This window comes from Notolepis coatsorum (genome assembly GCF_963971535.1).
Source record: "Notolepis coatsorum genome assembly, chromosome: 5".
Lineage (NCBI taxonomy): Eukaryota > Metazoa > Chordata > Actinopteri > Aulopiformes > Paralepididae > Notolepis > Notolepis coatsorum.
The window spans coordinates 10,339,162-10,364,170 of NC_140169.1; the positions used below are offsets into that span (position 1 = coordinate 10,339,162).

At 49.7% G+C, this 25,009-nt stretch overlaps 1 pseudogene across 1 annotated transcript in view; it reads left to right on the forward strand.

Annotated features, from left to right (window-relative positions):
* Window positions 1-25,009, forward strand: part of LOC311229262 — a 146,400-nt pseudogene that overhangs the window by 50,998 nt on the left and 70,393 nt on the right. Inside the window, exons 7-8 of the transcript in view lie at window positions 13,682-13,845; window positions 14,598-14,814. The product of the transcript in view is annotated as an uncharacterized misc_RNA (transcript). The remainder of the gene's footprint in view (window positions 1-13,681; window positions 13,846-14,597; window positions 14,815-25,009) is intronic.

The window sequence follows — 25,009 nt, forward strand, 5'->3', positions numbered from 1 at the left end:
GTACAATATGCACTGAATATCCCTTTAGTCTCCAGGACAGACCATAATATTCATCCCCCTATTGGAAGCGATCCCCTGGCGCCAGGTACCGAGTAAAGCCTTACCCCCTCGAGCGGACTTGAAAGCTACCGCCTCGGACTCGCCCAAACATGCCCGCTTTCGCCCACGGCTACGAGACCGAGAGGCGACAGAAATGAGATAGGCACTATTTGTCCGCCGTGGATATAAATATGGCGCAAGAATACAGAACCCCCCTTGCAGTTCCTCTTCAGTTCGCCTTCAGTTCAGTCTGGTGCAGTTACCGAGTAAAGCCTTACCCACTACGCAACGTGCGGTACAGCAGGGCTCGTATCGCCCCAACATAGTCTCGTGTTATCCTAAATACGTCTGTTTGTCGTATCGTTCTCTATATATTAGTAAACCTTCATTACGAGTCAAAGACCACGTGAAGTGGGTAATTGTGTGTCTATAATAGAGCACTTATTGCCGCGTGCTAATAGTACAGTAACGTCAAGTTCAGCCGTGCACTACCGCACCGGAGAGGATATCTACACCGGAGCAGCAGCACCACGGAGGACTTACACCCCACCGGCAGTGCCACTCTCCGGGCAAGGATTATTCTTCTTCATTGCTTTGACCAAGCTGCTGGAGCAGAGAACCGCCTACCCCACTGCCACTGTGGGATCTACACCTGCCCGTGGGACCATCGCCCAAGCCCGTCGCTGCCGGAGCAGAGACTTGACAGCTCTCATCTGCGCGGAGCGCACCCTGGGATCACCACTGCTTTCCCCGCTGCCACAGGGGTGACATCGCCCCCTTGAACCCTGGACTTGCATAGAGCTTTGGCCCCCTCTGCTGGCTTACAACCGGTAGTACACCCTTTCCCAGAATAACCAGATCTAATTACCTTAATATTCACTATTGATTTGACTACACATTCTTTGCCTTATAAGCGCAATCTAAATACTGTAAACAATCCCTTTTATGTAATAAATATTGTAAACTAGTATTCTGTGTGGAAAACCCTGTTATTGTGCGAGTGTTGTCATCTAGAATACCTTTGTACGGTATTGGCCAGTAATGTACAAGTCGGTAGTGATTAATGATATCAGTACTTGATTAATACAGTCAGGGAATTGTACCCCTCAGTTACAGGTACAATACAGTACGGCTCAATACACACAATTGTTAAGGGGATGCAGACCAGAGAAAGACGTTTGTCTTGTTTACATCAGGGTCCCAGATTTTCGATTCATATCGATAGTTTAATAGCTAGCCTTGGCTCGTTTAACAATATGCAAAATATGTGTACAGCCCTGTACTCATACTGAAGTTATTCTTGGTATATAATAGGTCTGATTGTGTAACGAATCGATTCCACGTCGCGCTGTGTGTGAGAGAGAGAAGGAGAGAGGGAGAGATCTGCCTGTGTTTGGAGACGGTGCGAGTTTTGTTTCTAACTTTTCTATTTATATATTGTGTTTCAAGTTGTGAATTAGAGTCTAGACTATACTTTATTTGACTGGTTGTGTGTTGTTGTAGTAACAGCTGAGCGACTCGTTCATAAGAGCCGATTCATTGCCGTGAGCGTGAGTCGAATCGCTCACGTCTTGCCATGAGTCTGTTGCGTGGTACTGTACTGTACATGTTTGCAAAATGTTTGGTATAGCGCCCCTAGTGGCGAAGTACCCACCGGCCGCCACTGACAAAGAGTGACACGTTCAGCCGAACGCACAATTGGAGGGGGGCTTCCCACCCTCCAGAACATTTACAACAAGCGGTGCAGGGAGAAGGCTAAGAGAATTATTAAGGACTCGAGCCACCCGAACAACTGCCTCTTTGAACTGCTGCGGTCAGGCAAGCGATACCGGAGTCTTAAGGCGAGCACAGAAAGACTCAGAAGAAGCTTTTATCCCCAGGCCATCAGGCTGCTAAACGAACAATAAACACTATGCAACAACCATCAAATGCACACAGCACACACACCCACATGCACACACTCACTTAAACCACACAAACACACTTTATATTTATTGATAAAGGATTTGCACTACAACTCGTACACCCACTGTAAATTGTACCTAAATTGCACCTCATCCCATTTCTGCCTTGCACTATATAGTATTGTATTAGTACACTGCATAGTATTGTATATTATATGGTAACTCAGTTACGTCTATTCTGCATCGAACATTGTACATATGTCTATACTGAACACTGTGACCTCATTTCTATTTTTATTTTTTTACTTCTAATTTACATGCTATATGTTGTGAAGGGCCAGATTAAAAGCTGAGAATCTACATTTATTGTTTTATATACCTTGTATATTATTTATATATACACGTTATATCCATTTAAGCCTGCGTTTGAATCTCAGTAATATTCACTTTCCTCATTGGATAACGTTCTCGGCGCCAGGCGGCGAGCCCCCAAAGTCCGGTTCAAAGGCGAGTCCAGGCATGTTGGAACATGCCTGGAGACGGCGCATTGATTCGAGACGAGAACTGAGGTTCGGCACTAGAAAGCCACTTAAGTATATATATCGCGGCAGGTGCGAACAGTAGCTGTTCATCAAGTTCAGTGTGATTCTAATGTAGTGAGAAGCAGTTCGTCTAACAGAGCGTTGAGAACCACGTGCGAAGTGAATAGTAAAAGTGTCAGATTTAATGCAGTAACGTCAAGTTCGACTTAGCTTAATGTGAAGTAAAGAGTCGTTATTTATTGTGTATCGTGCCAACAGCAGTTCGTTTGTGTGCAGCATTACCCAGCAGTTCGTTCATTTAGCTAGTGGAACCTTAGCCAGTGTGCGTGGACTAAATACATTGGTGCCAGTACACGAGGAGGGCCTAGTCGGAGAACCTACTGGACATGTGCACATTGGAACCGACGGCGGCGATTGCAGAACCAGTATTGGTTGGATTATAGTGATTGTGGAACGTACTACCCTTGGAGAAGAGCATCGTTAATACCCACTGTCATTTGGATTTAACCACAGTGAGGATCTACTTCGGGCTGGCTTCGTGGACCGCAGCTAGCTGGCTATCATCATTGCTATCGTGCAATTGGATTACAGTTATTGCTTTGTTGCTGAGCATTTGGATTACAAGGACTGGATTCTGTACGTGAACCCCCTTCTTCTTCAATTGAACAGACTGAGTATCCGAACATTCTTCTTCCCTCCAGAGCTTACATCTCTGGGAGGAAACCCCCCTTGTCTCCAGCGGTACCAGCGTTTCCCCCTATACTACCATCCTACGCCAGGCGGCGTTAGCCTAGTACCCCATCGTAGGAATTATTCTATTCCCACTGACTTTTGCTACTGACTGACTTATGCATATTCTTCGCCATACAAGCGCGACCTTAATTCTCATATCTGTACAATTTGCTGCATAATAATAAATACCCTCAATGATATTTCTTTGTCACCGTGCCGTGTTATTATGAGTGTCTGCCATAATTAGTTGTACTGTCTGGCAAGTAATACTAAGTACATAATTAGCAGTGGTTTAATCTATCACAATCTTTAATACAGTCAGGGTTTTGTAACCCCTCAGTTACAATTGGTCCTTCGAGCCGGAGGGTATCAGTAATCTTAATATCATATTAATATTGATATGGCCAGCGGCGGACACTCTCCAGACGGCTCTCCCAAACTAGAGCGCCCTAGGCGCAAACGTCAGCCCCCTCCACACCTGGAGGACTACGCTTTCGTTTTACCTCCTAGCTTATCTAAAAAGACGTTAAGCACGGATAAAACTGATAGCTTAAGCATGCCCAATCCTATCGACTTGTCGGCCCCACCAGTAGAGACCCCAGTGGGTTCAAACGAAACTGACTTAGCTCACGGGGGGGAACAAGCGGGACATGACGTGACTATACCCCAAGACAGCGCCACCGGGATAGACCCCGGAGCGCCCAAGGATAAAGAAAGCGCCACCGGGATAGACCCCGGAACGCAAGAGACCCAAGAGCGCGCACCCGAGATAGACCTCGGCGCGCACCCAAGAGAAGAGTACCGCGTCTTAGAGATGGACCTCGGGGCACGGGAGAAATCAAGAAGCAGCGCTCAAGAGATGGACCTCGGAGCGCGCCAAGAGAACAGGTCCCCACCAAGTCCTGTCAGCGCCCGATCACCTACATCAGTGTCATCCCCCAGCGAGGCTGACCAGCGACTAGCACAAGCCTTGATCGCCACACTAACTGCATCAACCGAAAGAGACCGTCTCCAAGCACAGACACTTAGTGAGCGCGAACACTCTGCAGTGGAACGAGAGCGCCTCCAAGCGCAACAACAGAGTGCGCGCGAACAGTCTGCAGTGGAGCGCGAACGTCTCCAAGCGCAACAACAGAGTGAGCACGAACGCATCCGACTGGAAGAGAGTCGCCTCCAGGCTGACGCAGCGATGACTATCAGACTGGAAGAAAGGCGCCTCCAGGTTGAAGAGAACATTCAGCGAGACCGCACCAACGCGCAACGCGATGCACAGCGCGACGCCGCCAATGCACAGCGCGAAGCGGAGCGAGACCGTCTGCAGGCGCAGATGATAGAACAATTGATCCAGAGGGCGACCCCCCCCTCCTCCACACGGAGCTCCCGGAGATCATCACGACACGGGTCGAGGGCACCTTCCCCTACCCGACAAATCTACACGGGACCCAGCCAACAGGAAGAACCTGCCTACGTCGCTGAGCCCCCTCCCTGACCGGTCTATACGGGACCCAGCCAACGGGAAAAACCTGCCTACGTCGCCGAGAAACTAACTAGAAGACTCCAGGACCTAGCGGAGGACAAGGGAGGACAGCAAGCCCACCAGCACGAACCTACTTTGGACCAGGAGGCCCAGTACAGCCCCGACCTCAGCCCCGAGTCACTGCGTTACAAACCCCCGACCCAACCCATGGGTGAGTTTAATACACAGTCAGCACCGAGGAGCAGCACCTGGGGGCCCGGCCTCTGGTACCCACCCAGCACTAACCCACGACCACCCGTACGGGGAGACTCGCCCAGGAGGCCTCTCCCCCTACGCGCATCGGTGTCCCAGCCATCCATGGCATCTTACCTTGGAACACCCACGTTCCCAGACTTTACGCGTGAGGACAGAGCGCAGTATACGGAACTACGCATGTGTCTAGAGACTATAATGTCCGATGTACACGACGAGTCTTATAAATATGCCATCCTCCTCAAGCATCTTAAAGTGCCCAGAGCGCATAACATAGCGCTGGCATATTCGAACTCAAGAACCCCCTACTCAGATGCTCTGGTGGCCCTCGACGCGCGCTATAGTCAAGTCAAGTCAAGTCAAGAGTTTTAATTGTCACGGCATACAGGTATACAATGAAATGCGGGTGGTCTTGCCCGCAACGATGTGCAATACAGTGGTACATATAATAGAATCAAAAGAAGAAAACAACATTGTGCAGTAACAGGTAGCAGGTAACATGGAGTGACATCTCGGTATCTGTACATAGTTATTTACAGAGCATGTGTGACATGCTAGTTAGCTTTGGTAGTGCAATACACTGTTCCTGTTATTCTAATTTAAAGTGTCCTTTCCTTTGGCCATAAGTGTGCGTGTGTGCGACATGAGTGTGTGCCCGCTCATGTTAAAGTGTTAAGTGGCTGCTCGTGTGTGAGCGTGCACAGTGTGCGTGTCGTGTGTGTGTTCATGTGTGCTTGTGTGTGGACAGTTCAATGTTCTGAGCACTCAATGTTCATTGTTCATGGCTCTGATGGCCTGGGGGAAGAAGCTGAGCCTAAGCCGCTCTGTCCTAGTAGCTGGGGTTCGCAGGCGTCTGCCTGACCTCAGCAGCTGAAACAGGCTGTTATTGGGGTGGTGAGGGTCTTTCATTATCCTGCAGGCTCTGGATTTGCACCTCTTGTTGTATAGAACCTGCAGGGGGGGTAGTGCAATACCCGTGGTACGCTCGGCTGAGCGCACCACTTTCTGTAGGGCCTTCTTGTCCTGTGCCGTGCTGTTTCCATACCAGGCAGTGATGTTTCCGGTCAGGATGCTCTCTACAGCTCCTGAGTAGAAGGACTGGAGTATCTTCCCCGATACTCTGAACTTCCTTAACTGTCTCAGGTGGTAGAGACGCTGTTTCGCCTTCTTTACTACTGTGTCTATGTGTGTTGACCATGTCAGGTCCTCTGAGATGTGGACCCCCAGGTACTTGAAGCTGCTCACCCTGTCCACGGTAGCCCCGTTTATCATCAGTGGTGTGTGTGTCTCCTGCTGTCCTCTCCTATAATCCACGATCAGTTCCTTGGTTTTGCCAATGTTCAGGAGCAGGCTGTTGTCCTGGCACCAGTGTTCCAGTACCTCAACCTCCTCCCGGTAGGCCTTCTCGTCGTTGTCCGAGATCAGCCCCACCACCACCGTGTCATCTGCGAACTTCACTATGGAGTTGGAGCTGAACTTGGCCACACAGTCGTGTGTGTAGAGTGAGTACAGCAGGGGGCTCAGAACACAGCCCTGGGGGGACCCGATGCTCAGGGTGATGGTGTTGGAGGTCTGACCCCCCACCCTGACCGCCTGGGGTCTTTCGCTCAGAAAGTCCAGTACCCAGGCGCTCAGGGCGGAGCTCAGACCTAGCTCGATCAGCTTGTCCACCAGTCTGGTGGGGACTATGGTGTTGAACGCTGAGCTGTAGTCAATGAACAACAGTCTCACATAGCCCCCCTTCTGACGGTCAAGGTGCGAGAGGGTGCTGTGCAGTACCTGGGAGACCGCGTCGTCGGTGGACCTGTTTGTCCTGTATGCAAATTGCATAGGGTCCATATCACTGGGGAGGGAGGCACAAATGTGGTCCTTGACCAGCCTCTCGAAACATTTCATGACCACAGAGGTGAGTGCCACCGGTCTGTAGTCATTTGGACATGCTGGGGAGGGTTTCTTCGGCACAGGGATGATGGTAGACATCTTGAAGCAGGCAGGGACCACTGACTCCGCCAGTGATTGATTAAATATGGCGGTGAACACAGGGGCCAGCTGGTTGGCACAGGTCTTGAGTATACGTCCTGTTATGCCATCTGGGCCAGCAGCCTTCCTGGTGTTCACCTGCATAAATGCTCTTCTCACACTGTGTTCCGACAACGAGAGAGCGTCCCCCCCCCCTCACGGTTGCCCCCCCCCCTCCACAACAGCCGGCGCGCCAGTGACGTCACTAGCCGGAGAGCCAGCAGCGCCACTGTCTACACCAAACCGAGCGTAGAAGATGTTGAGCTTGTCCGCGAGGGAGGCGTCGTCGCTCCCCATTGAGGGGGCGCTGACTTTATAGTCAGTTATTGTCTTCAGTCCCTGCCATAATCCTCTTGTGTCGTTTTGTGCCATTTGTGTCTCCAGTTTATCAGCATATGTCCTCTTAGCAAGTTTGACAGCTTTGCGTAGAGTATAGACTGAAGCCTTATACTCCTCCATGTTTCCTGACTCTCTACCCAGGTTGTAGGCGGTGGTACGAGAGTTCAGAGCTGCTCTAATAGTGCTATCCACCCACGGTTTCTGGTTTGGGAAAATCCGCACCGTTTTCCTGAGGACAATACCATCAGCTATTGTTGTTATGTAGCACACCACTGTGTCTGCTAGTTCACTGACGTCACTGGCGCTTCCTATGAACATATCCCAATCCGTGTCTGCAAGCACGTCCTTGAGCGTGGCCTCTGATTCGTCGGTCCACTTCTTTGTCTCACGTGACACGACGGCGTCACGTGATCTCTGTTGATATGCCGGAAATAGCAAGATGGAGTCATGATTGCTCGAGCTTGTGGACCCCGTTAATGGCAGAGCGGCTACTGCCTTGTAACCCGCTTTGAACGGGGAATAGCAGTGGTCGAGTGTGTTCTTCCCTCTGGTGGAGCAAGCGATGTGCTGGAAAAAGGACGGCATCACTTTCTTCAGGTTGGCCTGGTTGAAATCGCCGGCCACTACCATCGCTGCGTCTGGGTGTTTGATCTGGTGTCTGTTGAGATGATCGTGTAGTTCGCCCAGCGCTTTGCCCGTATTCGCGTGTGGGGGAATATACACGGCAGTCATGACGACTGCTGTGAACTCCCTCGGGAGGTGAAACGGACGACATAGGATAGAAAGATGTTCCAAGTCCGGCGAACACGAGTTTGAGAGGACCTGCACCCCCTCGGGATTAACCCAGGAATTGTTCGTGATGAGGCAGACTCCGCCGCCGATGGTCTTTCCTGAGCCAGCGTTGCGATCTGCACGTAAGACTGTGAAGGCATCCGAGGGAGAGACGCTTTTGTCTGGGGTCGTCGACGTGAGCCATGTCTCTGTGAGACATATAATGTTGATGTCTCTCATCTCCCGTTGGAACCGAACCCTCGCTCTCAGGTCATCCATCCTACCCTCCAACGAACGGGCATTCGCCAGAAAGATGGATGGAATTGCTGGGCGGTAAGCAGCTCTTTTTAGTCTCAATCTGATACCTCCTCGTCTCCCTCTGTGTCTCCTCCTGCCGTCGCCTTTGTTCTTTTCTTTGCCGCCATTCTCCCGTCTGATTTCTGCTGGCCATTCTAGGTCAAAAGTGTCTCCAAACTCCTCTTTGAGCCCGGGGTTCAGGTCCATAAGTGTCTGACGGTCGTATGACGTACCCGCCAGTGTTGCTTTAAATAAAAAAGTAGCAAAAACTAACATAATAGCTAAAAGTGAGTACATCGTTGCGGAGCTAAAACCAGAGGCGTCTGACCAGGGTTGCGTCCTCAAGTGATATGGACGCATATGGGATTACGTGATCCAAGAAATACGAGATATCGACCGCCTCCCCCCAGCCAAAGACAATAGAGCACTAGATGACCTCTCTATCAAGGTACAATCCCTTGTGGGGATGCTGGGGTCACAAAAGGAGAAGGGGAGATATGAACTATATGCAAATTCCAACGTGGAGCGGATACTGGAGAAGCTCCCTCCAGCCCGTCAAGAGCGTTTTCGGCGGCAGAAAGACCACCGTGACCCCCACGGCCCAGAACCATCCCTCCTAGACCTGGCTGATTTCCTCGCCAGGGAGGTCAGCAGTCTACGATTAGACACATTCGTGTGGAGTGGCTCTAACCCTAAAGATGGACCGAGGAGGTTCAATGACAACCGCCGGTCCGTGACCGTTATGCACCAGGCCGAGTCAGTGCCGCAGCACAAGAACCACAACACCCCCCCCGCGAAGGGAAAGTGGAAGATTGCCTGCCAGTATTGTGAACATGAACATTGGCTGTCTCAATGTGACACCTTTAAGAAGCTGACTGCTGACGAAGTGAGTCAGTGGATCAAAGCGAACCGCCGCTGCTTCCGGTGCGCGCGCAGCCGCATGGCAGCTGAGTGCCGCCTGAAGAAAAGATGCAGCAAGTGCGACGGCGCCCACCTGGATGTCCTACACGACAGCAACAAGAGGAGACCCGTACCACAAAGCAGCTCGAGAGTAAATGTCATGTATATAGACCCTGCGAAGAGCGGGAGCTCCCGAGTGCTCTTGAAGGTGGTCCGAGTGCTCCTAAGCTACGAGGACAAGGTCCTGGACACTTACGCCATCCTCGACGATGGGTCTGAAAAGACTCTCCTCCTCGCTTCCGCCGCAGCCCAGTTGGGCCTGCGGGGTACCGAAGAAACAATGACAATCCGTACTATTCGGCGAGACCTAAAGACCATAAAGGGCGAAAACGTCTCATTCACAATAGCAGCGGTCGAGCAGCCTGAGAAGCGGTACAGCATCACTAATGCCTTCACAAGCCATGACATAGGTCTGTCACGTTATACCTACCCCATCCCACAGCTGATGGAGAAATACGTGCACCTACGCCAACTGCCTATACCGTTCATCGACGGCGCCACCCCGACCCTGCTCATAGGCTCCGACCACGCAGACCTCATCGTCCCAACGGACCAGGTCCACATCGGACCCAGAGGCTGCCCAGCCGCGGTCAAGACCCGCCTGGGTTGGACGCTACAAGGCCCCCTCTCCGGGTCTTCCAACCGACCGACAGCCACCCGCTGCCTCTACACGAGGGTAAGCGACGACGACACCACCCTCTTGCAGCACGTCGAGAGACTATGGACATTAGACTCGATGCCCTTCAAGAACGAACGGAAACTAGTTCGTTCCAAGGAAGACAAGTATGCCATAGCTCTCCTCGAGCAGAAGACAAAGAGGGTCGAGGTCGACGGAGTGATGAGATACGCAACTCCACTCTTGAGGCGAGAGGGGATGCCCACCCTCCACGCATCAAAGGAAGCGACACAACGCTATCTACTGAACACCGAGCGGTGTCTAGCCAAAGACCCCCCTCAAGCCACTATATACCGCGCTGAGATCGACAAACTGATCACAGCGGGACATATAAAGAAAATCGACAATCAAGAGGCAGACCAGACAACTGAATCCTGGTACGTGCCCCACCACAAGGTCCACCACAATGGCAAGAACCGCATTGTATTCAACTGCAGTTACCAGATCGGACTACAGAACCTGAATAAATTGCTCTTACCCGGCCCGACACTCGGCCCCTCCCTCCTCGGCGTACTACTACGTTTCCGCCAAGACAAAGTGGCCATCAGCGGCGACATCAAAGGGATGTTCCTGCAGGTGCGACTGATGGAGGAGGACAAGCCCCTGCTGCGGTTCCTGTGGAGAGAGAGGATCGACGATGAACAACCCTCCATCTATCAATGGGAGGTCCTCCCCTTCGGCACCACATGCAGCCCATGCTGCGCCACGTTCGCACTACAAAAGCATGTGACCGAAGACCCTGGAGCTGTCGAGGAGGTCAGACAAAGCGTAGAGAGGAGTTTCTACGTGGACAACTGCCTACAAAGCGCATCAACGCCAGAAGAAGCCGAAGCCATCCTACTTAAGCTCCGAGCCTCCCTGATCAAAGGCGGCTTCGACCTTAGGCAGTGGGCCAGCAGTGACCCTCAAGTACTTCGCAGCCTCTCCCCAGAGATAAAGGCAGCAAGCAGCGAGACCTGGATGGCGACCACCCCAGGTGAAGCACAGGAAATGACATTGGGCCTCGTCTGGCGCTTCAAAACAGACTCGCTCCATTATAAACACACACCCCTGACCCAGGAGCAGGGAAGGTCGACCCCTCTACCGACCACTCGACGGAGCGTATACAGAACACTCGCAAGCCAATACGACCCGCTGGGGTGTATCCTACCTTACACCACTCGGGCGAAGATGCTTGTGCGAGAACTGTGGGACAAGGAGCAGGGCTGGGATGACCCCATACCCGACCACCTGGCTTCCACCTGGAGAGAGTGGGAGGGAGAACTCAACTCGCTCCAAAATGTGAACATTCGCCGGAGCTACTTCCCACCCACAGTGCGGCTGGAGACGTGTCAGATGGACCTGCACGTCTTCAGTGACGCCTCAGAAGTAACTTACAGTTCGGTGGCTTACTTGAGAGCCCGAGAGGAGGGAGGAGAAGTACACACAGCCTTCGTCCTGGCTCGCTCAAGAATAGCCCCCCGCAAGCAACAATCTATCCCGCGTCTAGAGCTCTGCGCGCAACTCGCCACGCTGATACAACGTGAACTCACCATAACGGTGCGAAAGACAATCCTGTGGTCAGACTCCATGACTGTGCTCACATGGATCCAGTCCGATTCTTGTCGATACAAAGTCTTCATCGGAGTCCGAGTCACCGAGATTCAAGACTTGGTAGGATCAGCGTGCTGGAGGTACGTTGACACTAAGCAGAACCCAGCAGATGTCATCACACGGGGGATGTCCCTAGCCGACCTCACACGTCCCAACATTTACAGTGACGGTCCTGAGTTCCTCAAGCTCCCGGAGGAGGAGTGGCCTACCCCCACACCACGGGAGGCTAGTCAAGAGGAGGCAGAGATCAAGAAGTCTATGTTCTGCGGGCTGACGCACGCCCCAGCTCCAACGGACCCTAACATAGACGACTGCTTAACCCTTGAGAGTGCTCAGAAAAAGACATTCTTGTGGCACCACCCTGAGGTTCCCCCCACCACAGCCATTGACGCATCGAACTACGCAGAGGCAGCACTCCTTCTGCTAAAGAGAGCCCAAAGAGACTCATTTCCAGATGAGCTAGACTGCCTGCAAGGGAAAAAGCCAATCCCCTCAGACAGCCGACTGCTCACTTTGGCCTCCGAGCTCGACACCCAGGACCTCATCAGGGTGGGTGGTCATCTGAGACGGGCCCCGGACTTGACGGATGATGTCAAGCATCCTATCGTCCTCATCAGCCGACACAAGGTAACCGAGCTGATCATACAGAAGTACGACGAGGATGTGCACCACGCGGGGGCAGAGAGAGTCTTCGCTGAGATCCGACGACGTTACTGGATACTGCAAGGGAGAGAAGCAGTACGTTGCTTCCAACGGACTTGTTTAAACTGTCGCAAGTGGCGAGCACAGCCCAGTATACCCATGATGGCCGACCTGCCTCCCTGCCGCCTCCGACTCGACTGGAGACGGCGCATTGATTCGAGACGAGAACTGAGGTTCGGCACTAGAAAGCCACTTAAGTATATATATCGCGGCAGGTGCGAACAGTAGCTGTTCATCAAGTTCAGTGTGATTCTAATGTAGTGAGAAGCAGTTCGTCTAACAGAGCGTTGAGAACCACGTGCGAAGTGAATAGTAAAAGTGTCAGATTTAATGCAGTAACGTCAAGTTCGACTTAGCTTAATGTGAAGTAAAGAGTCGTTATTTATTGTGTATCGTGCCAACAGCAGTTCGTTCGTGTGCAGCATTACCCAGCAGTTCGTTCGTTTAGCTAGTGGAACCTTAGCCAGTGTGCATGGACTAAATACATTGGTGCCAGTACACGAGGAGGGCCTAGTCGGAGAACCTACTGGACATGTGCACATTGGAACCGACGGCGGCGATTGCAGAACCAGTATTGGTTGGATTATAGTGATTGTGGAACGTACTACCCTTGGAGAAGAGCATCGTTAATACCCACTGTCGTTTGGATTTAACCACCGTGAGGATCTACTTCGGGCTGGCTTCGTGGACCGCAGCTAGCTGGCTATCATCATTGCTATCGTGCAATTGGATTACAGTTATTGCTTTGTTGCTGAGCATTTGGATTACAAGGACTGGATTCTGTACGTGAACCCCCTTCTTCTTCAATTGAACAGACTGAGTATCCGAACATTCTTCTTCCCTCCAGAGCTTACATCTCTGGGAGGAAACCACCCTTGTCTCCAGCGGTACCAGCGTTTCCCCCTATACTACCATCCTACGCCAGGCGGCGTTAGCCTAGTACCCCATTGTAGGAATTATTCTATTCCCACTGACTTTTGCTACTGACTGACTTCTGCATATTCTTCGCCATACAAGCGCAACCTTAATTCTCATATCTGTACAATTTTCTGCATAATAATAAATACCCTCAATGATATTTCTTTGTCACTGTGCCGTGTTATTATGAGTGTCTGCCATAATTAGTTGTACTGTCTGGCAAGTAATACTAAGTACATAATTAGCAGTGGTTTAATCTATCACAATCTTTAATACAGTCAGGGTTTTGTAACCCCTCAGTTACACTATACTATGTTATTTTATTTCATACTTATCTTGTCTTGCACAGTCTCTGGAGCGTAACAGTAAGAAGCATTTTGTATAAAAGTATTCTGTACTTCTGTATGACAACTATTAAAGAAACTTAAACTTGAAACTAGTTCTCTGTGCCGTGTTCCAGAAAGGTCGACCTCCCTTCGACCTGGCTGTGGATGTGGGCTGTGGCTCAGGACAGGGCACAGTGCTGCTGGCCAATCACTTTGCTTCGGTGGTGGGAACAGATGTTAGCCCTGCCCAATTAGAAGTGGCCCAGGAGCATGCCACCGCCCCAAACATCTCCTACAGGTCAGCGTCAACTGAAAGCCAGTGAAACCTTGCTTATCAACTTGTCAATTATATCTTACAGTTTGAAGCATAAGCAAAACAAATTATATTTCTCTATACTGAAAGTATATTTTTGCCCATATGTACTTTTCTGAGAGTATACTTATGTATTTAGGTACTTAACCTAATACAAGACACACATCACGTAATTTCAACATGGAATTAAGGAATATCAAAATAAAAGCACACGTTGTTGAACATGATCATGCATATTTATTAGACCATTTAATTGCAGCACTATGTTATCAATACACATTTATAAAACGAGGCATATTTAGCCAAAATATGTTGCCAGAACATAAAAAAAAATATATATATATATTACTTGCCAATGCACCTACCCACGACCCCACTTTGGGTCGCGACCCGTCGTCTTAGTGACTTCAGTGCAAACGGGTCAAACAAAGTAATGCATCTGCAATCTGTAAAGTATGTCTGCATGGCCCTATATCATCACACTGCTCATTATAAAGTATGTCTGCATGGCCCTATATCATCACACTGCTCATTATAAAGTGTGTCTGCATGGCCCTATATCATCACACTGCTCATTATAAAGTATGTCTGCATGGCCCTATATCATCACACAGATCATTAAGTGTGTCTGCATGGCCCGATATCATCACACTGATCATTATAAAGTATGTCTGCATGTGATGATGATATTATCATCACGCATAAATAAATCAAGTTGAACTTTCTCTCCTTCCCAGACAGTGTGGGGCTGAGGAGCTGCCGCTTGGTGACATGTCGGTGGATCTGGTGACGGCCATGTCTGCCTTCCACTGGTTCGACAGGCCGCGCTTCCTCCAGGAGGCCCACAGGGTCCTGAAGCCCCGCGGCTGCTTGGCTCTGCTCAACTACACCATGGATATGGAGCTCAGCTACCAAGATTGCTGTTCAGATGCACTCAACCAAGTCTGCCAAGAGGTGTTTACTATACAGTACGAGACACGTGTGTGACCATACTTTTATATAACGTGGCCAGGGCCGCCTCAGGGGGTGTGCGAGCAGTGCGGTCGCACAGGGCCTCGCGGGAAGGGGGGCCTCACACAATTTTTTTTTTTTTAAATAAAAAATAAATATTTTTTATTTATTATTATTTTTATTCTTTTTTTTATTTATTTTTAATTTTTTGCGAGGCCCCCCTTCCCGCGAGGCCCTTTTTCATCACAGACCTAAAATCTAGTTTTGCTTATATGCTTATATATTTCACATTAGACACGTTTGTAGAATGTTCATGGCTCTGCGGCTCTGCAGCAGACATACTCACTATTGGAGCTCTGGGGCTCTGCAGCAGACATACTATTGGTTTCAACGAAGGGAGGGGTTACATCATGTGTACGCCGGCGTGCGTCAGCTGCGTTTGACTATTTCGTGCGTGTAGCTTTGGAGGTTATGCTTAGTTATGCCAGCCAAAACGAAGAGGACGGTCATTCGGCAGATGGACTGAAGATGAAAGTTGTTGCATGTTAGACAGTTCAGTCAGGCTAGCCATGTCAGCTTAGCTAAAGGCAGGGACAGCTAGTTAGCTTTAGCTACATTATAATATCGAGTGCTAACGTGTGGTTCAGTCTGGATAGCCATGATGATGTCGGCTAGTAGCTAGCTTAGCTAAAGGCTAACTAGCGTTAGCTAACCTAGAGAGAGCGCGTGCAGCATTGTTATGCCAAGATGAAGAGGACGGTCATTCGGCAGATGAACTTCGTCAACTCCACGCGGTTGTCTCCATCCTCTTGGACGTTTGGTGAGTTTTTAATGCACTCTATTCTATTCCCGCCGTGGATATCTCTCTCTCTCTCTCTCGGGAGCCAAATGGGCCGGCTAGCTGTTGTAGTAGCTAACGGTGTGTGGCCTGGTGTCAGTACCTGGCTACTCTATTTGCAGTTAGCCTATTTAGCTGATGTCGGCCATTGGCTCCTTGGTACTTTGTTTTCTCTGGTATAGACCCTCTTCTCTTTGGATTTAAGTGTTGATCTTTGTCCTTTTGGATCTATGTATATTCATGTTGCCTTTGTGAAGTTATCTTTTCCTTCTGTTTTGTTCTTCCATTAAAAGTTGAATATCCTTTAGGGGCTCATCTTTGCTTATCTCTCTCATACATGCTCTCTCTCTAACACACACACAGACATGCTCTCTCTCTCTAACACACAAACACACATGCTCTCTCTCTCTCTTTTTCTAACACACACAGACATGCTCTATATCTCTCTCTAACACACAAAATGACATGCTCTCTCTCTATATATTTCTCTCTCTTTCTAACACACATATACATGCTCTCTCTCTAACACACACACACAAACAGACATGCTCTCTCTCTATCTCTCTCTTTCTAACACACACAGACATGCTCTATCTATCTCTCTCTCTTCAATTCAAATGGGCTTTATTTCACATTCTTGTATTTCTCCCAGTAGGTATGGGAGTTTTGAGTTATTGTCGATGTTTTCAAAGTCTCTTTGGGTGTTTGCAATTTGTGGGAAGTATATGTCTTGGTATAGTGGGCAGGTTGTTAAGAAGTGGAGCTCGGTTTCCACCTCATCTTGTGTGCAGTGGGTCTGTCTTCGCTTGGGAGCCAGGTCTGCCTATGGCGGCCTTTCTCGATGGCTAGGCTGTGCTCGCTGAGTCTGTACCTAGTCAAGGATCTTCTTAGTAGTGGGTCAGTCACAGTGCTCAGGTATTCTGCCACTGTGTACTCTCTGTTTAGGGCCAAATAGCATTTCAATTTGCTCTGGTTTTGGGTTGTTTCTTTCCAATGTGTGTCTCTCTCTCTCTCTCTCTCTCTCTCTCTCTCTCTCTCTCTGGCCTTGCTCTGGTGGAGGGTCAGGGGCATTGCTGTGTCTGTGCAGCGATAACAGTGTATATTGACTGTAGAACGGGAGCTCTCTCTCGCTCTCTCTCTTGCTATATGTTGACTGTATCATGCCCAGCCTCTGGCAGCGCTATTATTTAAGAATATGTTGACCGTTTAAATCTCGCACAGGGCCTCGCATTTCTCCCAGGCGGCCCTGAACGTGGCATAGGCATAAATAAAGTACTAATCGATTACAAAAAGGTACATAATGTACGTTATGTTATATCCATAAATAATATATTTACGTGTTGGCAAAAGTACAAAACAAACTCTGCAACCAGGAGTTTTAACCTCTTAACCTGCGCCCCCAAAATTGGCCATTTTAGTTTTAGTTTTTGAGGACTGCATACTTTTTTTGCAAACCAAAACAACATATTTTATACTTATACCACATGAACCTGGTCTCTTTTGAAAGATGACATTCTGAAGTTTCTGATTCCAGAAAGAAAATTCACTTTTAGTGCTAATCAAATAGAGTAATGTAACGTTCTGGGTTCTCTGGCATTTGGCCTGAGAATCCTACCACCATTCTGACGTCTGTCACTTGCTCCCCAATAGACCTGTCGCTAAACCACGCCCCAAAATAGAATTTGTCCAATCATATCACAGCAAAAATCTTCGCTGCAGAAAACTCAGTCAACACCAGAAAAGCCATTTGTGGGCTGCATCAAACCAGACGGCTGTGATCAAAACCAGTTCAGTTTATATGTTATTATCGACCTAATATCCGATGGTGAAACGCTGTGTGTGGGGTACCTGTAATTCGGACACCAGGTACACTGAAAGACTGGATGGAGGAGTATATTTCATACCTTTCCCGAAGCCCAAACGAAAACTAGAGAAATGCAAGCGATGGATTATGTTGTGTCGTCGACCACATACACAACTGAATGTGAAAACCATTACCAAGGACACTTATGTTTGCTCAAAGGTAAGGTCAATTCATAAAGACATAATATTTGACGGCATGTATTAGAAACGTAGACCAAACTATTAGTTTGCTAACGTTTGACTTTGACTGCGAACTAGCTATCGTATATCCAGCCCAGTTAGCTAACGTTAGCAGCTAGCTAACGTTAGCTGCCAACATGTAACGATACCGCAGATATTTCTGCATCATAAGGTTAGCTTTCTGCATCATAACGTGAGCCTTCTGTATCATAAGGTTAGCTTTCTGCATCATAACGTGAGCCTTCTGTATCATAAGGTTAGCTTTCTGCATCATAACGTCAGCAACGTTACCGCAAGCCAGGTGCATAACAGTGGAAATGATGACCAACAAGGACAGTTATAGTTATAGATGTAATGTAGTGACCACCATTGATAGTATAAAGAACGATAGGTTATGTATATAACCTAGTTATATGAGTACTGGCTGAGCGTCCCGCTCTTAAGCCTATCTAGATATACCTCATCTCATGTACCTATTGTACTCCATCACGAATAAAAACCAGTACACCCACACCTGCCGGGTCCCGCCTCTATGGAGGCGTAGCCTATAAGACAGTAGGCATGGTCACCAATACACTCTTCCTCGCCAAAATCTCGTTTCCAGTAAAAGACCCCTCAAGGGGACTCAGGGCCGCTTAAGAGCGGGACGCTCAGCCAGTACTCATATAACTAGGTTATATACATAACCTATCGTTATATATCATACTTGGCTTATCGCGTCCCGCTCTTAAGCCTATCGAGATATGGGTTAGAGCGGACGCGAGGCCCGACCAATGTACCCCCTGAGGACCCGTAAGCCCACATCAAGGGGTTTGGGGAGTCCTGTCACCCCATCCTTCCTAACGAAGGGGGGGCGCAGTCAACTCCACCGGAGTGCGAGCAAGGAGGAACTAGAACCCCTTGAACACACAGCACAGGCGGAACCACGTGTGACTTAACACACTGTGGCCCATACCCACACACTCCTGCTACCCTACCAAAGGACGGGAAGCAGGAAAGGCCACAGACCCCAGAACCGCCTGGGAGACAGAACCCCCAGTCATGTCCATGAGGTAAAACCTTACAAAGGGGCCCGGGGAGGACCATGAAGCTGCAGCACAGATGTCCTCCACCGAAGCCCCACCCAGGAGAGCGGCAGAGGCAGCCACCCCACGAGTGGAGTGCGCCCTGATGCCCCCAGGGGGATCCTGCCCAGCCAACGTGTAGCAGAGGGCAATGCCCTCGCACAACCAATGGGACAGGCGCTGTTTCGACAGTGCCTTACCGGCACGAGAACCACCGTGACAGACAAAAAGCTGGTCGGTAACCCTGAAGTCCTGAGTACGGCTGAGGTAAATTCCCAAAGCACGGACCGGACATGACATCTAACTCACTAGAGTGAGGAGGAGGACGAAACGCCTGAACCACAATATCCCGGGAGCGGAAGGAACTCCGGATATTCTTAGACATGAAAGCAGGATTAGGTCGCAGAGTGGCACCGCAATCGTCCCGAAAAGACAGGCACTCTGGACGTACCGAAAGAGCACAGAGCTCATGTAGTATAATCCTATAGAATCCTAACAATAATCTAAGGTTATTGTACAGTACAAGGGGGTCGCTAAACTGGAGGAGGAAAGAAGGGTCATATGTGATAGAATTTGGTCTCCTCCTCTGACTTAGTCAGATGAGAAATAAACGTGTATAGCCAGACAACCAGAACTCTATTTCAACTCAACTGATTTATTTGTCACAGGGCCAAGAGTGAATAAAAGGTTGCTTTTCACATTATTATCAGAATACATTAACATGTCTGTTTTGTACAAAGAATCAACAAGGTTTGCATCTCAAAACCCCAACATACATACAACAGTCATTGTCAACATCAAATGAACATAGAGAATTTACTGTAAACATTACACATGAGTAAATCTGGTTTACAGATCAGGGATCTGTACATTACTCTAATCTAAACAACAATTGGTGTTTCCCATGATTTACTCACGTAGAATGCAATCAGCTCACAGTAGTCTCTGGGTGGGGAGCGGTGGAGCCGCAGACCTGGGTTGGGGTGGTCTGGGCTCCTGAACTAACACTATGTTCGCTCTTATATACTATAACTTCCCTCCAATCATAACATTCTAGAAGTACATTTTGGTCCAATCATGTGGTCTTCTGTGGGCGGTCTTCTGTGGGGGCTGGATGCCCCCACCTCTGGGCTATGGCGACGTGATGGGACAGAGAGGGAGGGGGCCTGTCTGTGGCCCCCGTCGGTGTGGTCTTTTGCTGAGTACAGAGGGGTTCTGCTGGTGGCCCCCGTCGGTGTGGTTGCTGTGTGAGTCTTCTTTCATTAAACAGAGGGGGGTTCTTGGTGGCCCCCCCTCGGTGTGGCTGCCCAAATCTCCTCTAAATGAATATATAACTTTAACATTCCTTCTATATGGTTACTGTAACTGAGGGGTACAATTCCCTGACTGTATTGATAAGTATGGTATCATTAAACCACTACCGTCTTTATGTACATCCTACTGGCCATACAGTACACAGGTATCTTAATGATGAACACTTCCCCACAATGAATCGGTTCTACACAAAGTTGTAATTAAGTATTTATTGCAGCAAAAGGTACATAATATACTTTCTTTACTTCACTTTGAATGCGCTTATAAGGCAAAGGAATGTGCGTAGGCAAATCAATAACGAATGTCCATTCTCATATTACGCAGGAGGTAATCATACAACCTGAATCTTAGGGAATTATATCTATGGTACACTAGTAATATAGCGGGAGATACTGGAAGGGTCCCCCCGGTTGTAAGCCAGCAAGGGTAGAGGATCTGTCGGTAGTAGAGTCTGGGTCAACGATGATAAGGAGACTCCGAGTACGGGAGACGGTGCAATAAGATCTTGATCCACAGACGAATACAGCTGTTCTCCATAGCCTGTAGCTCCACAGGGAAGAAAGCTAGCCTGCCTCAGGCTTCTGAGGGGCAGACTCGACGTGGCTCCTCACAGGGTAAATCCCACACACTTGTGGGTGTCGGCGATTCTCCGCTCCATTAATTACAGGACCAAAAGCAAATATAATCCAGCCGAAAAGGGCTATGCAGTCGTCGGGTAGATAATCCAGTGTACATGTCCACACGATCCTCGTCTAGGGCCCCTCGGGTGAAAGCGCCATGATAAGCAGCCCAGCCTGGATAAGCACTCTAGCTGATACGAGGAAAACGTTGGTGATGCTGGTCACTGTAGAACTTTAGCCGCACGATACACTATACACAAATAGACTATTACTGACTTAATAGAATAGGTCGCACTCGACGGTATAGCGCCAAACTCTGACACTTCAGTTATTAATTCGCACGCGGTCTCAATGCTCTATTTGGGGCCAAACAGGCCATACTTCACCGCACGTCGTATCATGGGTGAGGCTTCAACTTATTGGGTAACATACTTCTGTATTCACCTGCGCCGTATTTATACGCTTAGATGAATAAACTAGTACCAGCTTTATTCCTGTCTCATATCCTTGCGCAATACCATTCATGTCCAGGCATGTCCCCGGCGGTGACTTTGAACCTGACTTTGGAGGCATGGCCTTGGCGCCTGTGGACCGCTGTCCAATAGGAGAATGAAATATTATCGTCTGTACTAGGCTAAAGGGATATTCCGTGTATATGTACAAGGAATATACAGGGGATATCAAACGATATACAAATGTTATGCAATATATATCAATCAATAAATATATATATTCGGTTTAATCTGATCCTTTGTAACAGCCGCCTCCTAATTAGTCCCACCTAATTAGCTAAGCAGAGACAGATTAACCGCACTGTCCACTACTCAATGTCTGTTGTGAGGGGTAGGGCAGTTCACAAAGTCATGGGGTCATGGTCGTCATCAATAGTCTCGGGGAGCCTTGGCAACTCTATTAGCCTCGCCACGGGTCGGGTGTAGATCCGCCCTTGGACGAGCACTTCGGCTGCTCGGACCTTTCCGTCAGCACCGGTGATCACTTTGCTTACGCGGCCAGCCGGCCACATAGCTCGGGGTAGTGACTGGTCGATAATCATGACGACTGTTCCTTCTGTCAAATTGTCTCTCTCTTTCACCCATTTCTGGCGGGTCTGTAGAGACGGTAGATAGTGGAGTAGGAAGCTGTTCCAAAACTTGTCAGCCAATACTTGACTGTACTTCCACATTCTTCGGCCGTTCGCTTCTTCAGGCCTGTACACTGTCTGTGGTAGCGCGGGGTCCAGCCGCACCATCAAGAGTGTGTTGGGGGTGACTGGGTCGACATCTGCTACATCACTTGAGACGTAACCGAGGGGCTTTGAGTTCAATACTCCCTCGATCTCCGTGAGGACTGTCATTAGGACTTCCTCCGCCACGGTCTGGGCCCCAAGCACGGCGTACAGGGCTGTCTTTATTGAGCGTACTTCTCGTTCCCAAGTTCCACCGAAGTGAGGTGCATTCGGGGGATTAAACTGGAAATCAATCTGGTATGGAGCGAGGTGGGTCTTAAGTTCTGGGCCCATAGCTTGGAAGCTCTCTCTCAGCTCTCTTTCTCCGCCTTTGAAGTTTGTCCCGTGATCAGACAATAATATAGACGGTTTGCCTTTCCGCGATGTGAATCTTCGGAAGGCCATAAGGAATGAGTCTGTGCTCATGGTTGGAAGGAGTTCTATATGCATCGCTCGGGTGGTCATGCATTTGAATACGATACCCCACCGGTTCTCGGTCCCTCTTCCTTTCTTTACATACAGCGGGCCGAAACAGTCCATACCGGTGGAGTGAAAAGGCTTGTCGCCGAGTCGGAGGCGACAGGGAGGTAGGTCAGCCATCCGGGGTATACTGGGCTGTGCTCGCCATTTACGACAGTCTAGACAAGTTCGCTGGAAGCGCCGCACTGCTTCTCTCCCTTGCAGTATCCAATAACGACGTCTGATCTCCGCGAAGACTCTCTCTGCCCCGGCGTGATGCACATCCTCGTCGTATTTCTTTATGATCAGCTCTGTGACCTTGTGTCGGCTGTTTAAGACTATCGGGTACTTGACGTCATCCGGTAAGTCTGGAGCTCTCCGCAGACGACCACCCACTCTGATGAGACCATGGGCGTCGCTCTCGGGGGCTAGGTGGAGCAATCTGCTGTCTGACGGGACGGGCTTTGCTCCCTGTAGACAGTCTAGCTCATCGGGAAACGAGTCTCTCTGGGCTCGTTGTAGGAGAAGAAGTTCTGCTTCTTCGTAGTCAGCTGCAGTAATGTCAGTAGTGAGCTGAACCTATGGGTGGTGCCACAGGAATGTCTTTAGCTGCGCACTCTCTAGGGTGAGGCAATCGTCTATGTCGGGGTCTGTGGAGACGGGTGTGGTCAATCCACAGAACATAGATTTCTTGTTCTCGGCCTCCTCTTTACTCGCTTCCCGTGGGGTGGGTGTAGGCCACTCTTCTTCCGGGAGCTTGAGGAACTCTGGCCCGTCACTGTATAGGTTGTGACGGGTGAGGTCATCCAGGGACATTCCCCGGGTGATGACGTCAGCTGGGTTGTGTTTTGTGTCCACATACCTCCAGCTTGCTGCTTCTGTTAAATCTTGGATCTCTGTGACTCTGACTCCCACGAAGACCTTGTATCTACACGAATCAGACCGGATCCATGTGAGTACTGTCGTGGAGTCTGACCACAAGATTGTTCTTTGCACCGGGATGGTGAGTTCACGTTGGATTAACGTGGCGAGTTGCGCTCCTACTAGGGCTGCGCAGAGCTCTAGACGCGGGATAGATTGTTGCTTGCGTGGGGCTATTCTTGATCGAGCCAGGATGAAAGCAGTATGTATTTCTCCTCCCTCCTCTCGGGCACGCAAGTAGGCCACCGAACCGTAGGCTACTTCGGAGGCGTCGCTGAAGACGTGCAGGTCCATCTGGCACGTCTCCGGCCTGACTGTGGGTGGGAAGTAGCTGCGGCGTATGTTGACACCTGGGAGTGAGCTGAGTTCTGTCTCCCACTCTCTCCATGTGGATGCAAGGTGTTCGGGTATGGGGTCGTCCCAGCCCTGGTCCTTGTCCCATAACGCTCTTACAATCATCTTTGCCCTGGTGGTGTAAGGTAGAATACATCCCTACGGGTCATATTGTCTGGCGAGTGTTCTGTATACACTCCGTCTGGTGGTCGGTAGTGCAGTCGACCTTCCCTGCTCCTTGGTCAGAGGTGTGTGTTTATAATGGAGCGAGTCTGTTTTGAAGCGCCAGACTAGTCCTAATGTCATTTCTTGGGCTTCTCCTGGGATGGTCGCCATCCAGGTCTCGCTGCTTGCTGCCTTGTCCTCGGGGGAGAGGCTGCGCAATACTTGCGGGTCGCTGCTGGCCCACTGCCTGAGATCAAAGCCGCCTTTGATCAGGGAGGCGCGGAGCTTGAGTAGAAGGGCCTCGGCTTCTTCTGGCGTCGAGACGCTTTGCAGACAGTTGTCCACGTAGAAACTATTTCCTACACTTTGTCGGACCTCTTCATCGGCTGCTGGGTCCTCTGCGACGTGTTTTTGCAGTGCAAACGTAGCACAGCATGGGCTGCATGTGGTTCCGAAAGGGAGGACTTCCCATTGATATATGGCTGGTTGCTCGTCCCCGATCCTCTCTCTCCATAGGAACCGCAGCAGGGGCTTGTCCTCCTCCACTAGTCTCACCTGCAGGAACATCCCTTTGATGTTGCCGCTGATGGCCACCTTGTCTTGGCGGAAACGTAGTAACACGCCTAGTAGAGAGGGGCCGAGTGTTGGGCCGGGCAAGAGCTCTTTATTCAGATTTTGTGATACGATCTGGTAGCTGCAGTTGAACACAATACGATCCTTGCCGTTGTGGTGGACTTTGTGGTGCGGCACGTACCATGATTCGGTCGTCTGATCGGCCTCTTTAATGTCAATTTTCTTTATGTGTCCCGCTGTGATTAGCTTGTCAATCTCAGCGCGGTACACAGTCTCTTGAGCGGGGTCTCTGGCTAGGCGCCGCTCTGTGTTCAATAGATACCGCTCCGTCGCTTCTTTTGGGGCGTGGAAGGTAGGCATACCCTCTTGCCTCAGGAGTGGAGTTGCGTATCTCATCACTCCGTTGACTTTGACTCTCTTTGTCCCATGCTCGAGGAGGGCTATAGCGTAAATGTCTTCCTTGGAACGAATGTCTTTCTTTTCGTTCTTAAAGGGCATTGTCTCTAGTGTCCATAGCCTCTCGACATGCTGTAGTAGGGTGGTGTCTTCTTCTGTCACTCTGGAGTGGAGGCAGCTAGTGGCTGCTGTTCGGTTAAGAGACCTAGCGAGGGGGCCTTGTAGTGTCCATCCTAGGCGGGTCTCG